The sequence below is a fragment of the Epinephelus fuscoguttatus genome, linkage group LG21, assembly GCF_011397635.1.
Source record: "Epinephelus fuscoguttatus linkage group LG21, E.fuscoguttatus.final_Chr_v1".
Taxonomy (NCBI): domain Eukaryota; kingdom Metazoa; phylum Chordata; class Actinopteri; order Perciformes; family Serranidae; genus Epinephelus; species Epinephelus fuscoguttatus.
In genome coordinates, this window is record NC_064772.1 from 266,183 (window position 1) to 278,381 (window position 12,199).

General features: G+C 41.1%; 1 protein-coding gene across 2 annotated transcripts in view; it reads left to right on the plus strand.

The window, feature by feature from the left end:
- Positions 1-12,199, plus strand: part of arhgef4 (Rho guanine nucleotide exchange factor (GEF) 4) — a 377,437-nt gene that overhangs the window by 19,856 nt on the left and 345,382 nt on the right. The window lies entirely within an intron of this gene.

Below are 12,199 nucleotides of genomic sequence, written 5' to 3' on the forward strand. Positions count from 1 at the left end.
AGCGCCAACAGCTCGTCCATCTTGTTAGGGAGCGATCTTACGTTCCCCATAGTGACGGACAGGAGGACGGGTTTGCACCATCTGCTCTGTTGTCAGTGCTGCACTCATTTTTTTTCCTTTTTTTTCTCAAGATTATTTTTGTGGGCTTTTTGGTCTTTAACGGACAGGACAGTGAGTGAAATGGGGAGACAGAGAGAGAGTGGGGACTGACACGCAGCAAAGGGCTGCAAGTCGGAACCAAACCCGCGGCCGCTGCAGCAAGGCCATGCCTCTGTACATGGGGCCCCGGCACTATCCACTACGCTACTGACGCCCCCAGTCCTATGTTGTAAACACAGCCAGCATGGTGAGGAGGGGGTTTGTCAACTTGCGTCGCCTGTGTCTATGTAGGAGCCTGAATGAATACTCCATGAACTATTGGATTACATGGTTTCATCAATGTTGATGATGATTACAGCGTTAGATGGGAGAAATTCCTACACACTGAGGCTTTAAGTTTAGGCACTCAAGGGCCAGAGTCTGAATGTCAAACAAAGTGTTTGTCAGATCATCTTACAGCATCTGCAAAGCATCCCCCCACATCCTTCTGACAGTGGAATTGTAGGGGTTGCGTCCAACAATTTTTGGAATTTTGAGTGTTGCCATTTCAACTGGCCGTTGACTGTCATACAGGATATGTACAGTGGTCTCTGATGTAGGAGTCAGATGCTGTGTGTTAACCCTACAATGTTATGTTCAGGTTACTGTTTGACCCAACAACCTGATGTTATTTTCTGGTTAGGACAGGTTAGGACAGTCTGTATCCTGGCCTCTTTGCTACTGGGACAGAACTGTTGAATGGAGGATTATTACTTTAGTTCATGGATTAATACACACCTCCATTTATTGATGGAACGTTTAAACTGGTAATTTAAAGATCTATAGGTTTACAAGGTGCTGAGAGTAGATAATGGCTTCTGTGTGTATATTTTATGCGCCCACATCTGTGTTTCTGGAGGAGCATGTGAGAGAAAGAGAGACCGAGACCGTGGCTGCACAGAAAAAAATACACATATATACACTACATAGCACACTATATAGCATACTTGACATAGGGCTGGACCTGGATGTTTGACTGTTTGGGTATATATATATATATATATATATATATATTTTATATTAATCTTACATTTGTTAGAGCTACTATGCTATTTCTGCACTTCTGTTTCATGACACTTTTTCAAACGTCCTCTCAGATTCAGAGCCTATTGTTATGAGCATTCAGAGTTTTCCTGTTATTACAACCAATCAGTGTAATCCACGTAATTAGATTCTATTTGTGGGGGGTCTGATCCCCATCTCCCCGGCAAACCTTCTCTTGCTCTAGTGTGCCCACCTGTGTGTGTGCACAAGTGTCTGTGTCTGTGTGCGTGCGCATTGGGGCGAAACTCTGCCGTGCGCGATACAGACAGCAGAGGAGAATTGTGAATGCGTGACCATGTAGAGACAGAAATGACATGTCGTCATGTAAATGAGATAAAAAACATAAGGCTTTTTAGTTTTTTTAATAAAAAGGACAAGGTCTAGACCTGTTATATAGGCCTGGATATGAAGCATCTGTAGCGGCAAATAATATAACGGTAGTTTCTAAAGAGCTAAGACGAAAAAATAAATAAATCAGCAGCTGCAGTCATATTTCAGCAGCGGTGGTGCGCAGCTGCTAGTTATATATAGGGGAAACACTGCTCTTTTTGGGATGAGTTCTTCTGGGTCATTGTGTTCTTCTTCAGCAACGTGTACAGTTGCTTCACTTTCAGGACTCTCTCTGGCATCCATTCTCGCCTCTGAACTTTCTTCTACGCTCTCAGTCTCACCGGCTCTAGCACAGCTGTGGTGTGCAGCGGTGAAATGGGTCCCCGCTGAAACACTTTACCGCTGCACACATTCTGGACGTTGTTTGGGCTATTCACCGGTATTGCGGTATAAGAAAAATACATATCATAATGTAAATAAATACCGGTTTTTGGTACAAACCGGTATACTGCACAGTAGTGATGCGCGGGCCGACCCGTAACCCGTGGGTCTCGCGGGTTACCTGCGGGTCGGGTTGGGTCAGGTCAAGAAATGTTCACTTTATTGGCAGGGCGGGTGGGGCGGGTCATTAAATTTTAAATATGTCAGATATAGCCTACTTGCTAACAAAACTGTTGTAGGTTAGGTAAATGCATGTTACGTAACATAACCTGTGACCTGACGTCACAAAAGCGCCAAGCAGCGGCCACAACAAACCAGAATCAATGAAGCGGTGAAGATGGAAGAAGAAGTGAGGGAAAGATTACGGTCGGGAGAGTACAGAGTTAAAAGAAAAGAAGTGCAGCAGACGACAGCAGCATTGGCTACGTGAAGTGCAATTCCTGTGATAAGCTATACAAGCATGAGAGCCACAAGACGGGTAAGTTAATAGCGGCAGGGGCGGGGTCGGGCGGGTTGTGAAAATACTGTAGATGCGGTTGTGCGGGTGGGATGGAGTGGGTCAAATTATTTCATAAATGCAGGACCCGCAGGTTGGAAAAAACCCCGACCTGCGCATCACTACCGCACAGCCCTATTTGTTGATAAACTGAAATAGCATAGGTTAGCATAAATTCTGCAGAGCTGACAATGAGGCATCTGGCGAGGTCCGCGCCTATCCTAGAGTCCAGTTGTTACCCATCTACCGATCAGTGATACTGGTGAGGTGCCTACACAGAGTCCAAAGGATACTGAAAGACCATCCCCACCCAGCCACAGAGTCTTCACTCTGTTGACCAGCAATACAGAACTATCTGCTGCTGTACCACCAGACTACAGACCAACTGCTTTCCTCAGACTATGAGACTCCTCAGCTCCACCTCAACCTCCACATTCCACCATAAAGACAGTTTATTTTTGTTTTTCTTGTGTTGTATAAAGGGACCACAGCTGCATTCCCTTGTGCAACCCTGTGTTCTAAAATATCATTGTATACTATAGTTTTAAGTTTTATCTTCACTGGAAGTAAGGAGCCAGACCAAACCAGAAAAAAAACAAAACCAGACCAAAAGTACACTTCAGTAACTAAACAGGGGTGTCCACATACATTTGGTGATATACCAGTTTAAGCAGATTTCAGTCCTGGACCTTAGATTATTTTCTCACAAACTGTTAGGATTCATTCTCAATTATTTACCATCATCATACAGCAGGATGCCTATCCTGTGCCTTTGTTGTACTTGTCCCCAAACCACTATTACTCATGTCACTCATGGCAATACAGGTTTTTCAAAATGATCCACATTGGTCATGTGTGTAAACATGTCTGTTGTTGGCCCATACTTGTCTTAACTCTTGCCTCTGTGTGGGACTGTAAATTAGAGCAAGGCCAGCTGGCAACTGTGCAGCACACTGTGCCACCAAAACACACACACACACACACACACACACACACACACACACACACACACACATTGCCAAATGTCCTCATCTGTGGGGCAAGAAACAGTGAGGGGAGGAGGGAAGGATGTCTAAAAGCATCCATCAGAAAATGGGAGGCACAGGGCTCTCTGGGAAATAGGTCGCTGTGAAACAGCTATTCAGCCTGGGGCATCTTTGTGTTCTACCTCTGCTGAAGTTACATGGTTAAGACAGGGGCAGGGGAAATAAAAAACATAACAACTGCAATGATTTGTTTAGTTTCATCTAGTTGTTACTGCTTTGTCATCTAATTCATGACTTCAACTCAGCAGTCGCCACTGATGGGGTATGACCAAAGAAAAAGATCTATCTCACTATTGTGGCCACACTGTGTTGTGTCAAGTTGATAAAATTAGCATAGAGTGGAGGCGCCAGGTTCAACTGCTTGCTGCCTGAAGGTTCTTTGAATGCTAGTATGTCAGTCAGTGCAACACTATCCGTAAAACAGATAACATCAGAGCCTTGCACAGCAAATAGAGAATTATAGCCCCCTTCAAAAAAAAAAAAAAAAAAATTGTTTTTGTATTCTTTTTGTAGTCAAATTACATGGGACAGTTACAGAATACGGTTTTGATAAGAAAAATTCAAAGCAATAAATCTAGAATACACAACCCTTTTTACAGGCTTTTGGTTTGGTTCTGCAAGCTGGTTTCACTTCGGATCCAACTCTTATTTGGGAAAATACCTGGATTTGTTACTGTCTGATGCTAACATATCTCTTAGTGAACCTTTAATCTTTTCTACCTTTTCTTGTAAAGGCAAAGATCAAATAGGTAAATAGGTAATGTTAGCAGGCTTTTCATTTCAATTTTGCTTTTCAATCAGCTGTAGCTACAGTCGTTAGTATTAGTTAGAGTCTGCACTACACAATGCTGTCTGGAGCAAGCTCCAGGACACCACCATTGACGATACCAGTGACGTTAGTGATTTTATTTATTTTTTATTTATTTTTATATATATTTATTTATATTAGGGACAGAGCATATTAATGAACATTATACAAAACGTAAATATGCCAGATTATAGCCGAGGCTAATTTCCATCTGTTGTCCCTAAGGCAGGTTGTTGTTCATAAAAGAAACATACGAGAAAAATACATAGAAGAAAATGAAGAAAATCCATACAAGGAAATACATGGAAAGGAACAAAATACGAACTTAACAATAAATACACATGCACAAACAATTTCAGTGGGGCAAATAAATACAGGGGAAACAAAAAGTAACTCCAGTGCATCAAATCATTAGTGAACATGACAAGAAAAGAGAATTACCCACACCCCAGATTTTACATTATCCCATTACTTGATTGCACATGACCCACATGTACCTAAACTTATTGAACTTAGCTCTATTGCACCTTACTTGATTGCACATGAACCAAATGTACCTAAACTTATTGCACTTAGCCATATTGCACATTTCATCTCAAGTAACCAGCCATTGGGCTGTTAAGGCCTTACTAGACTCACAAGTCAGTCTTTAGACGCTTTGCTTAACTAAAGACTGATGTCTTTCTCCCTGATTTTGTGTTTAGATGGGCGGATACAATTTCAGAGTTTAAAAAATACTCCCTATGTTGCAGAACTAATAGTAAATCCGCAGGGCGGTCCTTCAGTGGCTCGCTGAACTCTTGTGCTCGTAAACATAGTCCGACTGCGTTAACAGTTTTAAACAAAGTCGTTGTCAGTTCTTCATTTCCACAATCTTGTGGACTGAGCACACATTTGATAAAACAGATTTAAATCTCTCGGCATCCATTTACAAGCTCGGAGGAGAAAAGGGGGAGCGCACATTTCCGGGAGGGCGTGTCCTTTTCAAAAATGCAAGAGGCGTTGCTTTGTTGCCGGCCATTTTCTCCGGTGTGTTAAACACACTTTAGAAAGGAGTGCCCCCAAACTATCAGAAGGCGGAGATCTCTGAGTGTCTGGTGGTGAGACTAAGGCCTTACTGGCTGGTTACATGGTGACAGGACTGGGTTGATCTAAGCCACACCTTCAGATGGGACTTAAAAGTGGCTAGACTGGGGCATTCCTTTATAGATGGAGGTAAATTATTCTATATATTGCAACCCTTAAACGACAGGACATTTTGTCCAAAAGAGGTTCTTCTAAATGACATCTCTGTTAACAGAGGCCCTAGTGACTCGGTTTGAGTTAGTGGCTGATTTATATTTAATGAAGCCATTCAGTGGAGGTGGTGCTATGCCATGCAGAACTTTATATATTAGACAAGCAAACTTAAATTTTTTGAAGTTCTCAAAATTCAACAAATTATACTGAGACAAGATACTGCAGTGATGGTATGTAGAAGGTTTTTTAGCAAGTGTTTTCAATGCTTGTTCATATAAGGATTCGATTGGTTTAAGGGTTGTAATTCCTGCCATAGACCAGCTTGTTATACAATAACTCAAATGGGAAAAAAATCATAGAGGGTAAATACATCAGGGCAGCACCTTCAGTCAATGATGATCTTATTTGTTTAAAATTATACAGATTATACATGACAGTTTTTGTGATCGCTTTGACATGGTCTTTAAAGGACGAAGTAGAGTCCAGCAGAACACCCAGATATTTAACTTTATTCACAATTTGTAGTTCTTCTCCTCCCACTGTTTTTACATACACTGTTTTTTTTGGCATTCAATAAAAGGCAGGACTCAGTGAACCAGTTTTGTATGTGTGTAAGAGCTGTTGAAAGTATACGTGCTGCCTCGTCAGGGTTTTTCGCGCTCGTGAAAATGACTGTGTCATCTGCATATAACTGGACATCAACATCCTTGCAAATATCGGGCAAATCATTGATATATAATGAAAATAAAATTGGTCCCAGGATGGATCCCTGAGGGACCCCCACTGGGGAACCAAGGTAAGGGGATCTGACACTGCCGACCACCGTGCATTGTTCTCTCTCCAACAGATATGACTCAAACCATTTAATTGCTTGAGGAATGAGATTAAAATGAATTAATTTGGACAGAGGCACTTTATGATTGACTGTGTCAAACGCCCTTTTGAGATCTAAAAACACAGCTCCGACACAACCAATTATATCCAGCATATATTTGACTTTTTCTAGGAACAACACTAAAGCGGACTCGGTGGAATGATGGGATCGAAATCCAAATGGCAAAGGATGCAAGGGAGTTTGGCTGTCTTTAAGATGTTCCATTATTTGTTTAGCAATCCATTTTTCGATTATTTTAGAAATTACTGGTGGGATGCTAATAGGCTGAGTGCTCATGGAGTCTGTGTTGAATTAAATATGTAAAACTACAGAAGGAACTGTACCCAAAACTGCAGTTAAATCATTTCACAATTGGAAACCATGGATTACCAGAACCATCCGGAATGTCATAAACACACACTGCACCTTACAAATTAGGACTGCAACCTGAACACATGGACAACTAGAAGAGCACTCGGAAAGCACAGACCCCCACCAAGGCCAAATGCCCCATCTCACGATGTAAAAGGTGCAACATACGGCAGTCAAAACATTAATATAACAGCAAACCACTATTTGCTATGTCAAAATATGATGGAGTAATGGTGTCCTCAGCAGAGAATGTAATCTGAGCATCTCTGTTCTTTGTTTTGTTAGCTGGGCCGGTCACATGTGCATGTGTGTGCACGTGAGTCCTCACAACCTTCATTCCTTCATGTTCATGTCCCTAGTGGCTAGCTCATTGCCAGCATTCTGTGCTGCCCACTGTGGTCCCACTCCCCACGTGGTGTGATAGTGCCACTGGTCTTGTTCAGCGGAGTGAGTGTTGAGAGGACAAATACAGTCTGCCTTTTCATATTTTATATATCATCCCTTCGACATGTCTGTTTTTTTCAGGGTCTGTGCTTGCTGGAATTACACAGAACTGTGAAAAGTGTCAGATGTATTTCAGTTGTGTTGCACCTGACTCCCGACTGGGCATGATACACCAGCGCGTTTCCATACTCCTTGATGACCTGCAAAATGTGATGTGCAGGGTGTCTTTTGCTTGTTGTTTGACCCCTGCAAGGTTATGCCAAAGGTCCATCCAGCTCGGTGGCTCACCACCTGGGTTGGCTAGGGCCCCCCACTTCTCCACTGTGGTGGCCCAGGTTATAAAGAAGTGTGCAGGCTACAGCGACTAACCTTTAGCGGGTCAGGTCCAGTGTGGCTGGGTCAAATTGTAACACAAAGCATCATATGGACTTTAAAAAGTTTGGTATTGCCCATCCCTAATCAGCTTAATGGCTTTGAATCAGGACTTCTAGTATTGTCAGAGGGATTCAGCTGTTATTTCTGTCAAATACATATATAAAAAACATTCCATTTGTGTGTTTCTTCTCTCATTTTCAGATGGGAACTACAGGTTGTGAACATTGATCAGGCTGACACTTGTCTTATCAGCCAACAAAAGATGTTTACTTGAATATTACTTTAATTGCAAGTGTTACAAGTTACTAAGATCAAATTGGTTATAGGATCAAAAAAATTCATATCCAAATAAAAAGAATTCCAATGCAATACTGGATTTGAATTTGATAATATGCTTTCCAATCTCAACCTGTGACAGTCATTATATAGAGAATCACCCTAAGAACTAATGAGAATTCATATTACAAACCTGTTTCTTTCCAGTGTCTTAGATGATTAATGTGATGTCATTGAACTCATTGCAGTGATCTCGAGTGTCAAAACAGAAGGTAGATCTAAAGAGCTGGGAGCAATTAACTCTACTTAATGGCACTGTTGTGTCCATACAGCCCATTACATCATATGGTGTATAAAATACAAAGAATGCTCGTGGTTGTTTAGGGGCACACGATAGCTACAGTTACATGATGACTTCTCATTCGGAATGAAATAAATCTGAATGAAATCATTCGGAATTAAAGTTTTTCCAGGTAGTTTACTTGGGAAATATTCATTCCGAATGAGGGTTTACATGGGAGATCAGTTCAATCGCCTTTATTCATGTCTGTGCAAGGTTTGCGGCAGGGAGATTTCTGATTGGATAGGGGGCGGGGCGGATGTTACGTGTTTACGTTTACCGGAAGAAAACACTGTAGTCCTCGCTCCAGATAACAAGATGCTTGACGACGCCGTTCTTAGTGCCTTTATCTGGCTTGTTTTGCTTATATTCTTGAAGCAGCAGTACAACAACAACCTTGTTCTGCTAATGCTTCATCTGTTGAGGAGGAGAAGAGAGGTAGAAGGTCGAAGAAGGGAGATAGAAGACCGTGCTGTGGCGAATGGAAACCGGTGAGTGCAACGAGTCCGACTGCTCTATCTCAGCCCGTTGCTATGCGCGCTATATACGTCATCGTGCCAGAAGGGCAAGGAAACGAGCGTGTGCAGAAAGACCGGAATGAACTTAAAGAGGAATTAAAGCTGCAAGCAGCGTTGGGAGGGACCTCGGCCCCCCGCCGTCGTCCCCCAGCTCAAGTTGCAGACCTAAGCCATGTGACCTAATGAAACTTTGACATGTGCGATGATCAAACAACACACACACACAAACACACACAGGCCTGTGTCTGTCAGAGTGAAGCCATTGTTATGCTAATTAATGACCACGTACTTAGGTGACAGCACAGGCACTTCAAGTTCAGTTTGACTAATGACTAATGATAACAGAATCAGCAGGACGCATTTGACACCACAGCAGCAACACAACCACACACACCACACTATCCAGGCACCGCTGTGATAGAAGTTAACCTGCAAGACAGTGGAACACAAAGGCTCTGGAGAAGAGGCCGAGTTACTGATATGCAGTACGGCAGTTAGTGACAAGCAGAGAGGGAGAGAAGGAGAGAGAGAGAGAGGGGAGAAAGAGAGACAGAGAGAGAGAGGGGAGAGTGGAGTGTTTGTGTGTGTGTGTGAGTGTTATTGTGTCGCTAAAATTTGCAAATTATGAGCTGCAGGTTGCTCTAAGGTTACATTATTTTTTTTCTCCATGTCTCTCTCTCTCTCTCTCTCTCTCTCTGTCTCTCTCTCTCTCCCTGTCTTTCTCTCTCATACATACACCCACAATGAATATTTGGTATGTATACTACTGACATGCAGGACGGCAGAGTTAGTGACATGCAGAGAGGGAGAGAAGGGAGAGAGAGGGGAGAGGGGGGAGAAAGAGAGAAAGAGAGACAGAGAGAGAGAGGGGGGGGGGGGACAGGGAGTGGAGTGTGTGTGTGTCTGTGTGTGTGTGAGTGTAATTGTGTCGCTAAAATTTGCAAATTATGAACTGCAGGTTGCTTTAAGGTTACATTATTTTTTTTCTCCATCTCTCTCTCTCTCTCTCTCTCTCTCTCTCTCTCTCTACATATATATACATATATAATATAATATAATATAATATAATATATCTCCCTGTCTTTCTCTCTCATACATACACCCACAATGAATATTTGGTATGTATACTCTGACTAGGAGTTAAAAATCAAAAAAAAAAAAAAATTATATTTTTATGGTTGTTTTTCAACAAAGACAAAAAAAAGTCCTGAATGGGAACAGTGTCTATTTTTATTGAAAAATAGAAACTGCCACCAAAAATGATAATGCATCAAAATTGGTGTTGTTATTTATCATTCACATATCACAGACTGTGATAAATAAAATAAAAAAATCCATCCAACATTTATTATATAGTTAATCTTAATTCATGTTTTTTTCATTAAAGTAACAGTGACTTCATGTAAATAAAATGGCAAATATATTGTGAAAATCCTCAAAAGGAATGAATATTAGATATGCATAATCTGAGAACAAGTTGCTTAAAAGATTTAAGCAAAAAATGTAGAGAAATATGTTAATATTTAATATTTTTCTGTTGTTCACACCGTTCTGAAGGGGACAGGTGTGATTTTTTATAAGGGGGCCCGCAGGGTTAAAAATGCAAGGTTCTTATGAAGGTGGTGTGAGCTTATAATTTGAAACTTGTAGACATAAGCCATGTGACCTAATGAAACTTTGACATGTGTGATGATCAAACAACACATCCATATTCATTTGAAATCATGTGACCTAGTGAAAGCTTGAGTGATGTGTACTGGCTGCTTTGAGGATCTAAGTGCAGCAAACAGACACAAATATATACTAAGACCTACAAATGTTGAATTAAAATCTGATTGTATACATATGTGACACTAATAATATGTGTATAATAACACTAGAAGGATGACACACACAGACAGACAGACATAGACGGCCGAGTTCTCAACATGCAGAGAGGGAGAGACGAGAGAAAGAGGACAGAGGGAGGAGAGAGAGAGAGAGAGAGAGAGAGGGGGGATAGGGAGTGGAGTGTGTGTGTGTGTGTGTGTGTGTGTGTGTATCTCTGTGTGTGTCCGTGTCTGTCTGTGTGTGCCATACTTCTCCTGTTATTACACACATATGATTATTGTCACATATATGTATACTATCAGATATTAATATATACTTCCCACATGTTGTACCACAATAGCCAGGATCATAAGTCAAACTCAATTTTAAAAACTGTAAAGTGTTCTTATGAAGGTGGTGTGAGCGTATATTTTGAAAGTTATAGACATAAGCCATGTGACCTAATGAAACTTTGACATGTGTGATGATCAAATCAAACCTCTGTCGTTTTTATTTATTTGTTTTAATAACACTGTGCACAAGGACCAGACTGTCAGTCTGTCAGATCAGCTCTGAAATGTTTAATGCTCATAATATGTAGGTCTTATTGTTTACATTTTAAAAATCTTTATGACGCTTCAAAGACGTACTATCAATGACTAATAATCTCTATCAATGATGTTATTAGTCACACTGATGGAACATAATTCCTATAGCCTAATATTGCAAATTCTTTGTTAATATTTCTGAGTGAGCAATGGTGCAACATTGCAGAGTCTTTAAATTTACTACATCTGTAACTGAAATACTGTCACTGAATGCTGTTGAGTCAAGAAACAAATATCGATCAATCAATCAATCAATCAATATCACAAATCACAATTTGCCTCACAGGGCTTTACAGCATACAACATCCGTCTATCCTCAGGACCCCATGAGACAGAAGGAGAGACAGAGAGAGATGCAGGAGAGATGATCATGACAGTAGCTTACAACAACATTAATGAAAGCAATAATATTAAAATTATTATTCTAGCAATTGTGGTACAATATGTTGAATTAATATCTGATAGTATACATATGTGACAATAATCATATGTGTATAATAACAGTAGAAGTATAACACACACAGACGTAGACGACCGAGTTAGACATGCAGAGAGGGAGAAAAGGGAGAAAGAGGACAGACGGGGGAGAGAGAGAGAGACAGAGAAAGGGGGGGGGGGGGGGACAGGGAGTGGAGTGTGTGTACAATATGTTGAATTAATATCTGATTGTATACATATGTGACACTAATCATATGTGTATAATAAAAGGGAGTGGAGTGTGTGTGTGTGTGTGGGTGTCTGTCTGTCTGTGTATCTCTGTGTGTCCGTGTCTGTCTGTGTGTGCCATAATTCTACTGTTATTATACACATATGATTATTGTCACATATGTATGACAAAGTTTTAGGAATGAGTTTGGTAAATGTTATACTGTCATGTCTGTGTGACCACACACACTTCACTCTGACAGTGTGTCAGAGTGAAGCATTTGTTATGCTAATTGATGAGAGCTGCATCTCACACACAGAGCAGAATGGCTTGATACTTTCTCAAACAAATGCTTCCAGATTCCAAACTGTGGGTCCCATCTTCAATCTGAAAAC